We start from the raw sequence: 12,784 nt of genomic DNA on the forward strand, positions 1-12,784 counted from the left end.
AGCTGGTCGGTTTAAGAGGAGCAGGTGGCTCTGATGGTTTGGACACTGATTGTAGGCATGCATGCATGTGTTCTGTACTGAATCTCTTCTCCATGTTTCATAAGTGTCCTCCGGTGAGTTGATGAAGCAGAGTAACTGGAGTTCTGTCTGTCATCATATTTAGGAGTTCGTCTCAGATTACATCATCGTAATATTCAAGATTATGGATTGGATTTCATTGACCTCAATTTACAAAGTGGAGGTGTCTGCATGTGTGAGTTTAAGATATGTGTTACTGCTCCCTGTGTTGAAAGTCATGTGGTGATGCATAGTGGCAGGCTGTTCAAACTGACATGTGGCAAGTCGGAGAAGTGAAAACGTAAATTCTGGTGTGTTGTTATTCATATGAAATGTGTGAGTATTTGTGAGTGCACAGCTGTCTCAGCCTGTTGTGAGTCTGTGTCATTTGCTTTTCTCAGAAGTTTTAGTTTCATATACTTTTCATATACTGTGATATTTATGTTTTTCTTTCTTTCAATAATAACTATTTAAACAGAGATAAAAACAGCAGTGAACAGATCTCTAAATGTTGAGTCAGTGTATTTTCTTTGGGCTTTCTCCAGTCGACTCAGTGGTCAGATTGAAGAGGTTTAAGCTATGATTAGTCAGTCCATAGTATGTTCAGCTGATATTCCAACAGTGTTTCTATTGTGAAGTTTGAAGAGGAGCTTTGCAAAAGAAACATGTTGCCTGTTAACTCCAGCTCGTTATAGACAGTATTGTGCACATGACACTGAAACAGGAAGATTTTCCTTTTTAAATCTTTACACATTTTGATGCTAACCTTTCAGTTTCTTTTAGCAATGACTGCTGATTTCTTCTGTTATTATGCAGCTGTTGCTCAGAGGGAGCTTTGTCTCTTTCAGTTCTCAGTGTGGTTGAACAGTTGTACAGCATTTTGTTCTCCGTGTACAAAACAAACCCTTCATACAAAATTACAACTATTTGTAACTTTTGAACAGCAATGTTTATCATTTTAAATATCCTTCCTGATGTGTTTTGGGTTAGTATCACTTTTTATCCAATGCAAAAGGCCATTAGTCAAGCCTGTGCTCACAGAAAGTTCTACCCTACTAATCAAACACTGTTAATCGTGAAACCCTGAGTCCAGCTCTGTACTGTATGAGTGCCAGCATCATTACCCCATACTGGTAATGTGATAGACCTGAGTAATCTACCCGCAGACAGATATTAAATCAAATGCACATCATGTGACAAAGTAGAAATAGCGGGGTGGAGCTGAGAGACACTGTGACGCAGACATCAGTTTCACATAAGATGCAGGTTTCCCCAAAACACAACAGAGAAGAGAAGTCAGATGTTTATTATACAGATTTCATGACAGCCTTTAATAACACTTCTACTGTTTTTTTTAACAAATATTTCTTGGAATTTAAAAGAAAATCAATTGGCCGCTCAACCCACCCACAACCTTAGCACAACTAAATAAGAAAAATGAATAACAATAATACATAGTGGTAAAATATAGACAGACAAGCTCGTCAGTGCAAAAGTCAATCTATAAATAATTTTGGGGAGAATGCTGTCTGGTGAATAACCACAAAACTAGAGTGATGCTCATAAAAATGCATCAATAATTATAATTCAATAATACAGTAGCCTATTTAATATCATGAAATTCTGCTTAATCAGTACTTATATTTTTTGTTCTTTGACTATGTTCTTGATGCTATTCATTCTGTTCTTTTGAACGCAGGGCTAGTATTTCTATACTGTTGTATTACTATTTTTACTAAAGTAAAAGATCTAAATACTTCTTCCACCACTCTCTTTTGGTGGCTCCCTCCTCGCTTTCATTTTCATGCTATATTCTTTCCCTGCTGTATGAGACACGCCATCTGAGTAGCGAATTGAAGGTGACATTTTTGTAACCTGCTGGTGAATAGTACATTTTACAAATCGAGCAACTAATTTGACCGTTATTAAGTTATTAAGTTAGCCCGAAACATGTCTTTGGACTGCTGCTTCACTATAGTAACGTTACTGTTACCTGTCTGAGGACCCTGAGGATTACCCTTGTTAACGTTGACATCACTGGCACTGCCGTTTGCGCTAGTCCTTTTTGGGTTCCAGTGTTTTTTTTCTGTGCGTAAATCTACATTTCAACCAGCGATCCATCATGCTTGTTTGCCTTCAAGTTAACATAATTGAAATCTGTCTGTGTATGCTACCGAAAGATGCTGCAACCGTAGGGGAGGCTCGTAGCCTTGTAGCGAGAGATACAGAGAGTGCACCATGCATATTGTCCAGGGGTTGGAAGTCAGTCCATCTGGCGAGTCCGCCCACGGGCCGCATTCCACAACAAGCAAACACTGGCATTATTAGACATCCCTGTATATGTGTGCAGGGATTTCCAGCATTGTAAGTGCTACATTTGTGGGTATCCATGAAATTATGCACAATACCCTTAATCCTGAACTGAACTTCAGGCCCCAGTACTCTCTGTCTACAACTGAGCCATTATTTGAAAATCTGTTTTTTACATGCTATGCTGATGATCATCAACTCTATCTACCAAATGACCACTGCCAGTTTCTAAACTTGTCAATGTGCCTATTTCAAGTCTAATGATGGATATCCCTCAACTTTACTTAAAATATGTGATAAACTTGCTAGATCAATAGCTGTTGTGTTCACGAGTGTAGGAATTTAGAGAGTCTCAGCTCCTTTGGTCCGAATCAACACTCTGCTCAGCTCCAGTTTCACAGCTGTAGCCCGACCATCCGCAGACATGACTTTCTAAATTTATCTTTCTCCATGTTGCAGCATGTTGCTCACCCACTGTGAACACAGTTGCATATGAATGAAACACACATACCCAAGCATTACCGTAATAATCAGTCACAGAGTGTACCCAAAATAATATAAGCAATCACATGCACATAACTTGTAGATAGTTATCACTAATTAACACTATAAAGTAAAAGATATGTCAGGTAGACACAGATTTAAGCTTTGTCCTGAAAACATTTGTACATTTTATGTGTGACATCAGTAGCTGTGTACTACTATCAAGGACACTGCAGCCTAAATTTGTGTATTGAGTTTATATCACATATAAAAGAACAGTTTTAGACTTGACTACTTCCTTTTCCACAAACTCCCATCAATAAAACTCAAAGGTTACGCTGACTGAAGTATGAAATGTGCTGTGTGTCTTTTGCCCATTCAGACCAGTTTGTTCTGTAGTTGGTTTGCCACCGTGGAACAAATCCAGTATCCCAGTTTAGACTGTCATTGTATCCCTCAGCACTCCCCACACCCATACCACCCATCAGAAGCCCCTGTACCCTGCAGCTGCCCCGCGGAAACAGGCACTAAGGACAGTTATGTAACCAAGAACACTGTGAATCATTTATAATGATTCCATCTCTCATGAACGGAGTGTACAAAAAATCAGATAGTTGTACACATTTATGGACTAAGTGCATAGTAAATGATATGATATGGGAAAGAATACATTTTCTAAGTCTTTGTTTTCTGATGTCTGTGTGAAGAAATGTTAGAAAAGATATTCTGATCCTTATGAGGCTGCAGGATTAAGGAGGAAATGGTTTGCACAGGCCAACCTGAGTTGCATAAGAGATTGTAGAGTTGGTGTAGTTTGTGTATTTGCAAATGTGTGCATGCATCTATACATGCATACAGGTAGTGGAAACGTGCATGCAAAATATTGCATCAAATATGACCTCTGTGAAGCTGATATTGTTCAATTTTTGTTGAAAAGTGTTGATTAAACTTTTTGTGTTTTGGGGGGGTGTTTGCTTTTAATGTCTGCCATCTGTAGTTATATGTATAGTTGATTAAAGTAATATATATGTAGTATGTTTCTGTGAATGGGTTTCAATGCATTGTGTGTGCGTGAGGAAGCACACATACATACACAATGTCATGATATACAACACATTTATGTAATTTTGAGGCATTCATTGCACATATTTTAAAAAACTGGTTTGAGCTGGCATGGCGCCTGACTGCAAATTCTTATTCACAGCAGAGGCCTTAGGGAGCAGTTGAGGGTTACATGCATTCACACATTCACACATGGGTGTTGCCAGGAACAACTGGCAGTCTTGGCCACTGACGGCTTCTACTGACGCACATTTGGGATGTTTCTATCTACATTAAATAGCATCTTATAGCTCCATAATTTGTCTTTGTGGTTCCTGTACTGAGAGAAGTGGGTGAAAGAAAACAGAAAACTGTTTTGATGTTAAACGAGAGAACAAGACAAGAAATTAATTAGTTTAAAACATGAGCTGATCACCTCTTCACCCTACATATAAATAAATAACTCAGAGAGAAGGGGTTCTCTTATGAAAAAGATCACTGATCTCAGGAAGCTGCAGTGGCCCTCATGCCTTCTTTGGATTCCTCAGACTTGACCTGGACTAACTGTTTAAGACATACAAGTCCTGAGCCAGAGCAGAAAAAAAAATCATGTTAACAGTTGGAGGAGCACTACAAATAGACCCAGGCATTTGTAAGATGACTCTGTCAACATGTGCATGTAAAGATGGTCACATGGTGAAAAGTGCTGTGGAATGAGGGGGGCTGAATGAAAGGTGTGACAATGTTTTGGCCAATGAGATGTGAGACTTTATGTTTTGGTTGTACACACAGCATTGTACACACATTGAACCTTCTCCTATTTATCTTTGTTTTACTGCAACTTTATCTCCTACAAAATGTGTTATACTGTGTAATGCTGACTAGCTTTACTGAATATGTTATGCACAAAACATGATTGCTGTCTGGGCTGTTCGGGTGGATGGGCGTACAATGCACCTGTAGGCCAGTGTTCACAACCTGTGTTTAATGTGGAGTTAGATTTAAGTTACTAAAACATTTTGGTTAAGATGAGGGAAGGACTGTGATCTTGTATAAAAAGACATAAGGTTACAGAAGTCTTTTTTGCTAAGGAAGGTTCCTTACTGAGCAAAATAAACCAGAAGTATCTAAGTGGCAGCCATGATAAGAGCTGTTCAGATTCTCTAAGTGCTTCAGTGCTTCCTTTCCAATCTCCTTTAACCTAGGGTACACTGGACCATCCTTTACCAAAGGGAAGAAGATAATGCCATCCTATAGTTCCTTGCAGCAGCAACATGTAACACAACATACCATTTGGCCGTTCACGAAAACAAACAGTATGCCCATGTCTCAAAATATGAATACTTTCATGCAGTCATACTTATTGGGATTCATGTCAATGAATTTAAGTGGACAGGAGCGTGAGCAACCATTCTCAATGTGACAACCGTTTAGTTGGGTGGCAGTAGCTCAGTCCATAGCGACTTGGCTTGGGAATCTCCAGTTCAAGCCCTGTATGGATCAAGCATGGGATGTGGACTGGTAGCTGAAGAGATGCCAGTTCATGCTGCAGGACACTGTAGAGATGCAATTGAGCAAGGCACTGAACCCTCAGCTGCTTGGGGCACCTGTCCATGGGCAGCCCCTCGCTCTGACATCTCTCCATATAATGCATGCAAGCATGTGTGTATCTTTGGCTTGTGTGTTTGTAACATGTACACCAGAGTGAAAAATTGAATTTCCACTCTGGGATTAGTTAAGTATGTCTTCTTCTTCTCTTCTTGTTGTTCTTTTGTCATTTAAATTCTAGTCTTGATAATGATGTAATATTTTTCAATGGGTTGTCCATGTTTATGAAGCATGCATAAAACAACATGGTTAGAATGCAAGGAGCAAAGTATCTAAGATTCTCTTTTAGTTGTCCATCTTCAGAACATTTTTGTTTCTAGGACTGTACCAAGCTCAGAATTATACCGGTCGAATAAGATTTGGCTATTTGATACAAATATTCTACAATTTTTTTTTTTGGTTTGATTTTTTATCATGCTTTGGTTGCAGTGTTTAGTTGTTTATGTTGGCAGTAAACAGTGCCACCCCAAATACCCTCCCCAAAGAACGTAATCTGCGTGGTATAACTTATTTTTACATAATGCATTTCCTAATACAAATTATGTTTATATATGACTTATTTACAGGTCAACAAAAATGAAATGTAGTGCTGCACAACACAAACAAAAGATCAAACAACCTGCTTTTACTCTTTACTGCAGAGAACATAATGACCGGTTTTGGAAAACATTTGAGAAAATCTTGAACATGTCAGACCTCACTTTCAAAAAGATGATCATGAAAAGATGACAGAGCAGTGTGTAGCTTCTATCTGAATATCTGCTCGGATTTGCTTTGGCACTCCACTCTATTGTGAAAGTTTGACAGTGTTTCAAGTCAGATAAAGGCTTTTGTTGAATAGTCACTATTTGAAAAAAACTCAATAAAAGTAACAGAGATATGGCTAACAGATTCAAAACTTGCACAAAACCTGGTGAAAAATCAGCAGGTTTTGTGGTGATGCTTCAAGGTCTGTCTGACAGCACAGGTATAATTGTAACCTTTCACATGCAGAGTGATCAGTAAGATGACATCATGAGCAAGGGACAATGGGTACACACTGCTGGGATTTATTTATAGGGTAAGTTACATTAGAAAGATGACAGATTTATCACAGAGTGCACAGCTCAAAGTGTTCTCATTGTGGTGAAATAAAGAAAGAATCACACCATTGATTATTCATCCATCTGCACAGAGCAACATTACACTGTGTTGCTAATTAAACTGGATTATGTAACTAAAATATCTTACTTTGGGATAATAGTTTTGTATTTTTGTGATTTGGTGAAGGTGACAGTGGTGAGCTTACATTGCAACATGAGCTACGTGTGAGGGATTGGAGGGGGTGTAGCAATTTGCCTGGGGTGAACCGTTGATTTCTATCTTTAGTGCCGCCTCACCAGGTCCTCCCATCTCCGATACCAGCTCACACGATTGAATTGCATTGACTCAGCTGTCCGTCCGTCTGTCCCCCCTTCCATCCCTCTGTCCATTCATCTGCTCATTGACCTTCACTTGACCAGACTGACAAAAACTTACATTTCTTCACCAAATCAGCAGAAAGACAGTTGGGATTTAATCCATGACTAGCAGTAGAGAGCATACACCTTTACTGGGGATTTGTCCTCTCACATATTTATGACTTTGTGTCTCATGCCTTCTCTACTGTCACAAGTGAAAGGGCCCACCAAAATTCTTGCAGGGCTCAAGAAAAATCATGCATGGCTTTCTACAGGAAGCTCTTAGGAAATGTTGCAAAGGTTACTTAAATCATGTCACATAAATCAGGTCAGTTTTAAACTGCCTTATCTAACATGTGATACCAGACATATGCCTGTGTGTGTCATTCATTTTATAAGTCATTCGTTTCTAATTTTACTTCAATAGGATGTTGGAAAATCACGTGGATCACAAGTGTCTATGTGCATATATCCATGCAGTAATGTTCACCATGCACACCTGTGTTCTTTTTGTTAATGCACGTCTGTGTGCATGTAAGTATATTTACACACACACACACACACACACACACACACATATCTGACTACATAGCGTACTGTCATTTCTTCCTACTGTCGGCTGTCTGTTGGGTGTCAGCGGCAGCGGTGTTGTATTGCCAGTGTGAAGTCCCATTGCCTGTCTTACCGCAACATAAATCTCATTTTCTGTACAGCTTGTAATGCAGCTCTTTCTCTGTCACACACACACACACACACACACACACACACACACACACACACACACACACACACACACACCACATTAATGAGACAGCTGACCATCATGATTGAATATATCACACTGTTTCATTTTGTTGTCACCTCACGGTTGCAGAGCTGCAACGTCCCTCTCTGAGGGCACCTGTGTATCACTGCCTATCATTACAGTGTCTATAACTAAATTATAACAGCATGCTGACTGTGCATCCTTAATTTATCTTCATCTTTGTTTCAGCTCACACACAATCCATCAAAAGATCAGATTCTTGATTCTTGACAGAAGGGTCAGCCACCGAGAATGACAGAAACTATATCTTTTCAATTTATTTTTGTGTGTGTGTGTGTGTGTGTGTGTGTGTGTGTGTGTGTGTGTCCATCCACTGGAAAAAGGTTACCTTTAGCTGATACAACAAGGCATTATTTTATCACAGAAAAAAATCAGTCAGTGATCCAAAACAACAAATTTCAGGGGATAAACCATTGTATATATTGTATATATATTGTTGTAATAACTTTGATAAATAAGTGAAGAAATTTACATAAAATGAAAAAAGAAAAGAATGTAAAGTATGAGTTTACGTTAAATCAGGTCAACAGTTTATGAGTCAATAATACTTTTCTTAAGAACAAAGACTTAACAGCTATTATAAAGGTCAGTGGAGTTTATGAGGAGATTTAGAGGGCTAAACTGCATTAGCAAGGCTTAGCTTTTCATTCAGGAGATTCTTACATTAAAGCAAATTTTGTCCCCTCTGGTCTTCAGTCTAGACAGACTACGAAACACTGCGTATTCCAGTGTTTTCAACAGCAGAAAATAATTAATATTTAGCAAATGAGAAAATGCACATCAAGACCTAATAAAGCAAGCAAATTGAATATATAACTAACTGGGAGGCTAAATTGTTGAGATAAGTGGTTCAGTCCAATTCAACAACAGTAGTTGTGAAGGATATGAAGGGAATATAAATATTTTCACTACAGCAGATGAACAAATCGTGTTTTCTATTTTCTGCACAGAGGTCAGAGGTTGAGGACAGAATGAACTCCAAAATATGTGGTGGTCCTGAATAGTTTGACACTCTTGAGGAGTCCAGTTCCCAGTGGACACACACAGGAACAAGAGTTAACACTAACACCACAAGGAATTTTATTTAAAATGTGTCCTCAGGCAAATGTTTCTTCTCTTTAGTGTTCATGCGGACACAGAACCACTTCTTTCATTATATTTTTATGTACTGTAGTTCTTAACCTGTGTTAATTTAATCCTAAATCTTTCTTTAAGGGATATTTTAAACAATTTTCAACCAGCTTTGTATCGTAACAATGTGGGTAGTATGTGTAAATGAACTGTGGCAAACTTCCCTCCATCTTAGCACCCAGATCTCACTGCACACCTCTCAGCTCAGATCCACAGGATGAATCGAAACCCTGGCTCTAGCACTGTAGCTGGAACCACAGATCGTATTTCCGCAAGAGTAAAGAAGTGGATCGAGAGACTGATTGTTGATCAGTATGTGCTAGATTCAGAAAATCTATAATATGTTGAAAGATGTTTCTCAGTAACTGGTTGTAAGTTGCTGAGAAAGGTAGCTACAAAGTGCTCTCTTCTTATTTCCTGCACCTTTCATAAATCATCTGCTAGTGTCAAGCTGCTCTGATTTGGGGAGTAACATTTTCAAACTTCTCCCGAACCTACTAATCTGTCTCTGTGACACTGATCCCAGTCCTTGTGACCCCTGTAGGTGAATATGTGGTCAGCAGGTACTGGAGGGCTGTTTGTAGGAAGCACAGTGGCCTGGAGGAGTTCCCCCGGGGACCGGTGACCTTATATGGCCGACTTACCACAGTCAGTTGCTGGTGCTTCTCTGCCTACCTGACAGCTGACCCGTCCATCAACCCGCTCATATAACTGTCACACACATACACACACATACACTTACACACACACACACAAACACACTCTCTCCTGATAGTTCCTGTTTGTTGGGCTGTCTCCCTCTCTGTGAATTTTTATTTCATATAATTTAAAAGTGGATTTAAATTTTTGTGATGCTCCATCCTAGTAACCTGCCTGAATATGTTTTTAAGAATATGGAAAGTCTAATTGAAGTATCACTTTTACAGTCATTAGCATGAGCAGCATGGTTAAGTCGTATAACCGAATAGATAAAGGAGAGAGCGCCATCTATAGAAACTCAAACTTCCCCAACAGCAACTCCCTACAACAAGAGGTCACAGCGTGGATGGATAACATCACATATTTTGTTTGCTCTTGCCAGGCAGCATGGGAAAAATGCCCTTGTGTGTCTAATCCAAGCCTGGATAGACTCCACAGACACATTACCACAGGTGCCCACCACTGGTGGAAATGTTGATGCTGTCAGTTCACTGGAAGACTACCTGTTCTTTGGCTATTCTGGTCTGAATTTCCATCATGGCATACTGGCAATGACCACATTCATCAAGACAGTCTCCTGCTCAGCTGTGAGAAGTTTCCTCCTATCTCCAGCAGATGGCAGTCTACATGCACTAAACATTAAATCTATCACAGTAACAACAAGGCAAATGACCTGTCTTCCCCTCTGAAAGTATACGTATAATGGATGCAACCCTTTAACAGCTTAAATTGGGTCTCTAGTCATTTAAAGAAGCACGTCAGGTACCTTGTTGCTAGTTTTGGTGTTTGTCTTCATCTCTCGACCTTTTTGCATTTACAATCATAATCCAAAACCTCAGTTAGGAAAACATAGTCCATAGGTTACCTTTCTGAGGAACTTAAGCATGCGCTCTCAAAGGTATGTTCGCTCAGACTGACATCTTGCCTGCCATGCGGTGTCTACATATGTCTGTGGGGGTGAGTGCAAGATGTGGTGTAACCAGCAGATAGCCAGGCCAAGACTTCCTCTTCCATGTGGCTTTTATTGTTTAGAGTTCAATTAACAACTTGAGAGAGGTCCAGACAATATTTTGGCGAAGCTTTATGGACAGATATCTGCAGATAAAGTAGAATAAAAAACAAATATAAAGCAAAATCATCATCAGACAATAACAGCTGGCTTCTCAGAAATATCCACTAAGTTAATTGGGAGATAACCACTTAGTTAGTTTACCTGCAGACAACCAAAACCCACTCAAATATGATTGGTCAATACTACTCAGACTACAAACACAAACCAAAAAGCTTCTGATACCAAAATCTTGAATTGTTGCCCTACAGATTCTGCATACATATGCAGATATCTCTCCATAGAGATTGGTATAAAATCTGCGCAGAAGACAGGAGTCAGACAGCTTCTCTTCATCGCCAGTGTGAACTATATACTGAAGTTCAGCAGCAGTTTTCTAACCAGCAGCAGCATTAAAACACTTCTGGTTCACCTGCAAAATGTCATTGAAAAAATGACACTCAGCAGCCCATTGTCTCATAGTCTACCCTACCATGAGTCAAAGCACTCCCAACATGGTGATCTTTAGGAAGTCACAGACATACCACAAAAATGTCACCATAAAAAATGATAAAAGCAATAACTTTTGACAACGATCATTACCTCTTTATTTTCGTTAGAATTCCACATCACATCACACATCAATATCAAAAAAATCTTGATATCTCTCATCCAGTGTGGATGTAAAATTTAATGGCCTCATATTCATTGTTTCATGTCAATTTCATTTCTGTTTCAGAGTCAGTGTCCTAAAATACAGAGCAGCATATGAATGTCAGTGTTCAACTACTTCAAACTAACCATCATAAATTACATTTAGTTAAAATATTCTATTATGTTGCCGCAAGGTGTCCATGTTTGTTTATCATTTGCCACATCTGACTTTTCAGCAAATTATCACATGAATGTGAAGCTTTTTAATAGCCAACCAAAAAGGTCATTCTCCACTCACTGCTGCACTCTAGACGTACGATGTGGGCTACAAGCAACATCTCATGGTCACACTTGTTAAAACACGACTCAACTCTGTCTTGGTCAACATGGACCTCCACCTTTGGGTTGACGTTCTGCCATCAACCCAGGGAGGCCTGGGCTTGATTCTGATCCGTCACCTGGTGGCCAGAGACATGTATAGTTGCAGACATATTCCATTTGTAGTGTACATGACACACCCCTACAAACCACGCCCACCACTAGTACAAGACAAACCCACCATCACAAGTTATCTGAACTTTGCTATAATGCCACACTGTAGTGAATAAAGTTGTAGCCATAATCCTCTTCATATTTCCTATACATTAAAACGTGATTCACTTTATAAGTAACTACATGTAACCCCTTCCCATTATCCCTACCTTGGCCTTAACCACCTGTCTTTTAATCTAATACTTCATAGCTAGCCAATGCTATCTTAGCATTTTTGGAGAGTCTTCTTTCAGGCCAGCGGGCAAAGGGGGCTGATCATGGACTGATGTGTAGGTGTGATGGGTCGGTCGCAAAGCTGCTCCAGCTGCAGTAATACTCACTTTGGTGGCTACACAATCAGGGAATGCATAGCAGGGTTAGGGCTGTGCTGAAGACAATTAATGTCATAATGCTATGTTATTAAGATAGAATTATGACTTCATAATGGAATAAGGATTTCATTATAATGTCAAAATAGAATAAGGAAGTAATTATGACGTTTTAATGGAATTTGGAACTAGTTTTGAGGTCATAACGGAATAAGGATCTTATACTGATGTCACAATCATGCCACAATGAAGACAAACCAAAAATGTTAGGATCTCATCATGATGCCATCAAGGTCCTAGAGTGAAGACATCAGGATCTCATAAATTGGTCCACGCTTTTGTTACCTCTAGGCTGGATTACTGTAACTCTCTATTATCAGGTAGCTCTAATAAGTCCTTAAAAGCTCTCCAGCTAATTCAGAATGCAGCAGCACGTGTACTAACAGGAACTAAGAAACGAGATCATATTTCTCCTGTTTTAGCTTCTCTGCACTGGCTCCCTGTAAAATCCAGAATTGAATTTAAAATCCTACTGTTAACTTATAAAGCTCTAAATGGTCAAGCTCCGTCATATCTTAGTGAGCTCATAGTGCCATATTATCCCACCAGAACACTGCATTCTGAGAAC

Source organism: Epinephelus moara, chromosome 2, assembly GCF_006386435.1.
Source record: "Epinephelus moara isolate mb chromosome 2, YSFRI_EMoa_1.0, whole genome shotgun sequence".
Lineage (NCBI taxonomy): Eukaryota > Metazoa > Chordata > Actinopteri > Perciformes > Serranidae > Epinephelus > Epinephelus moara.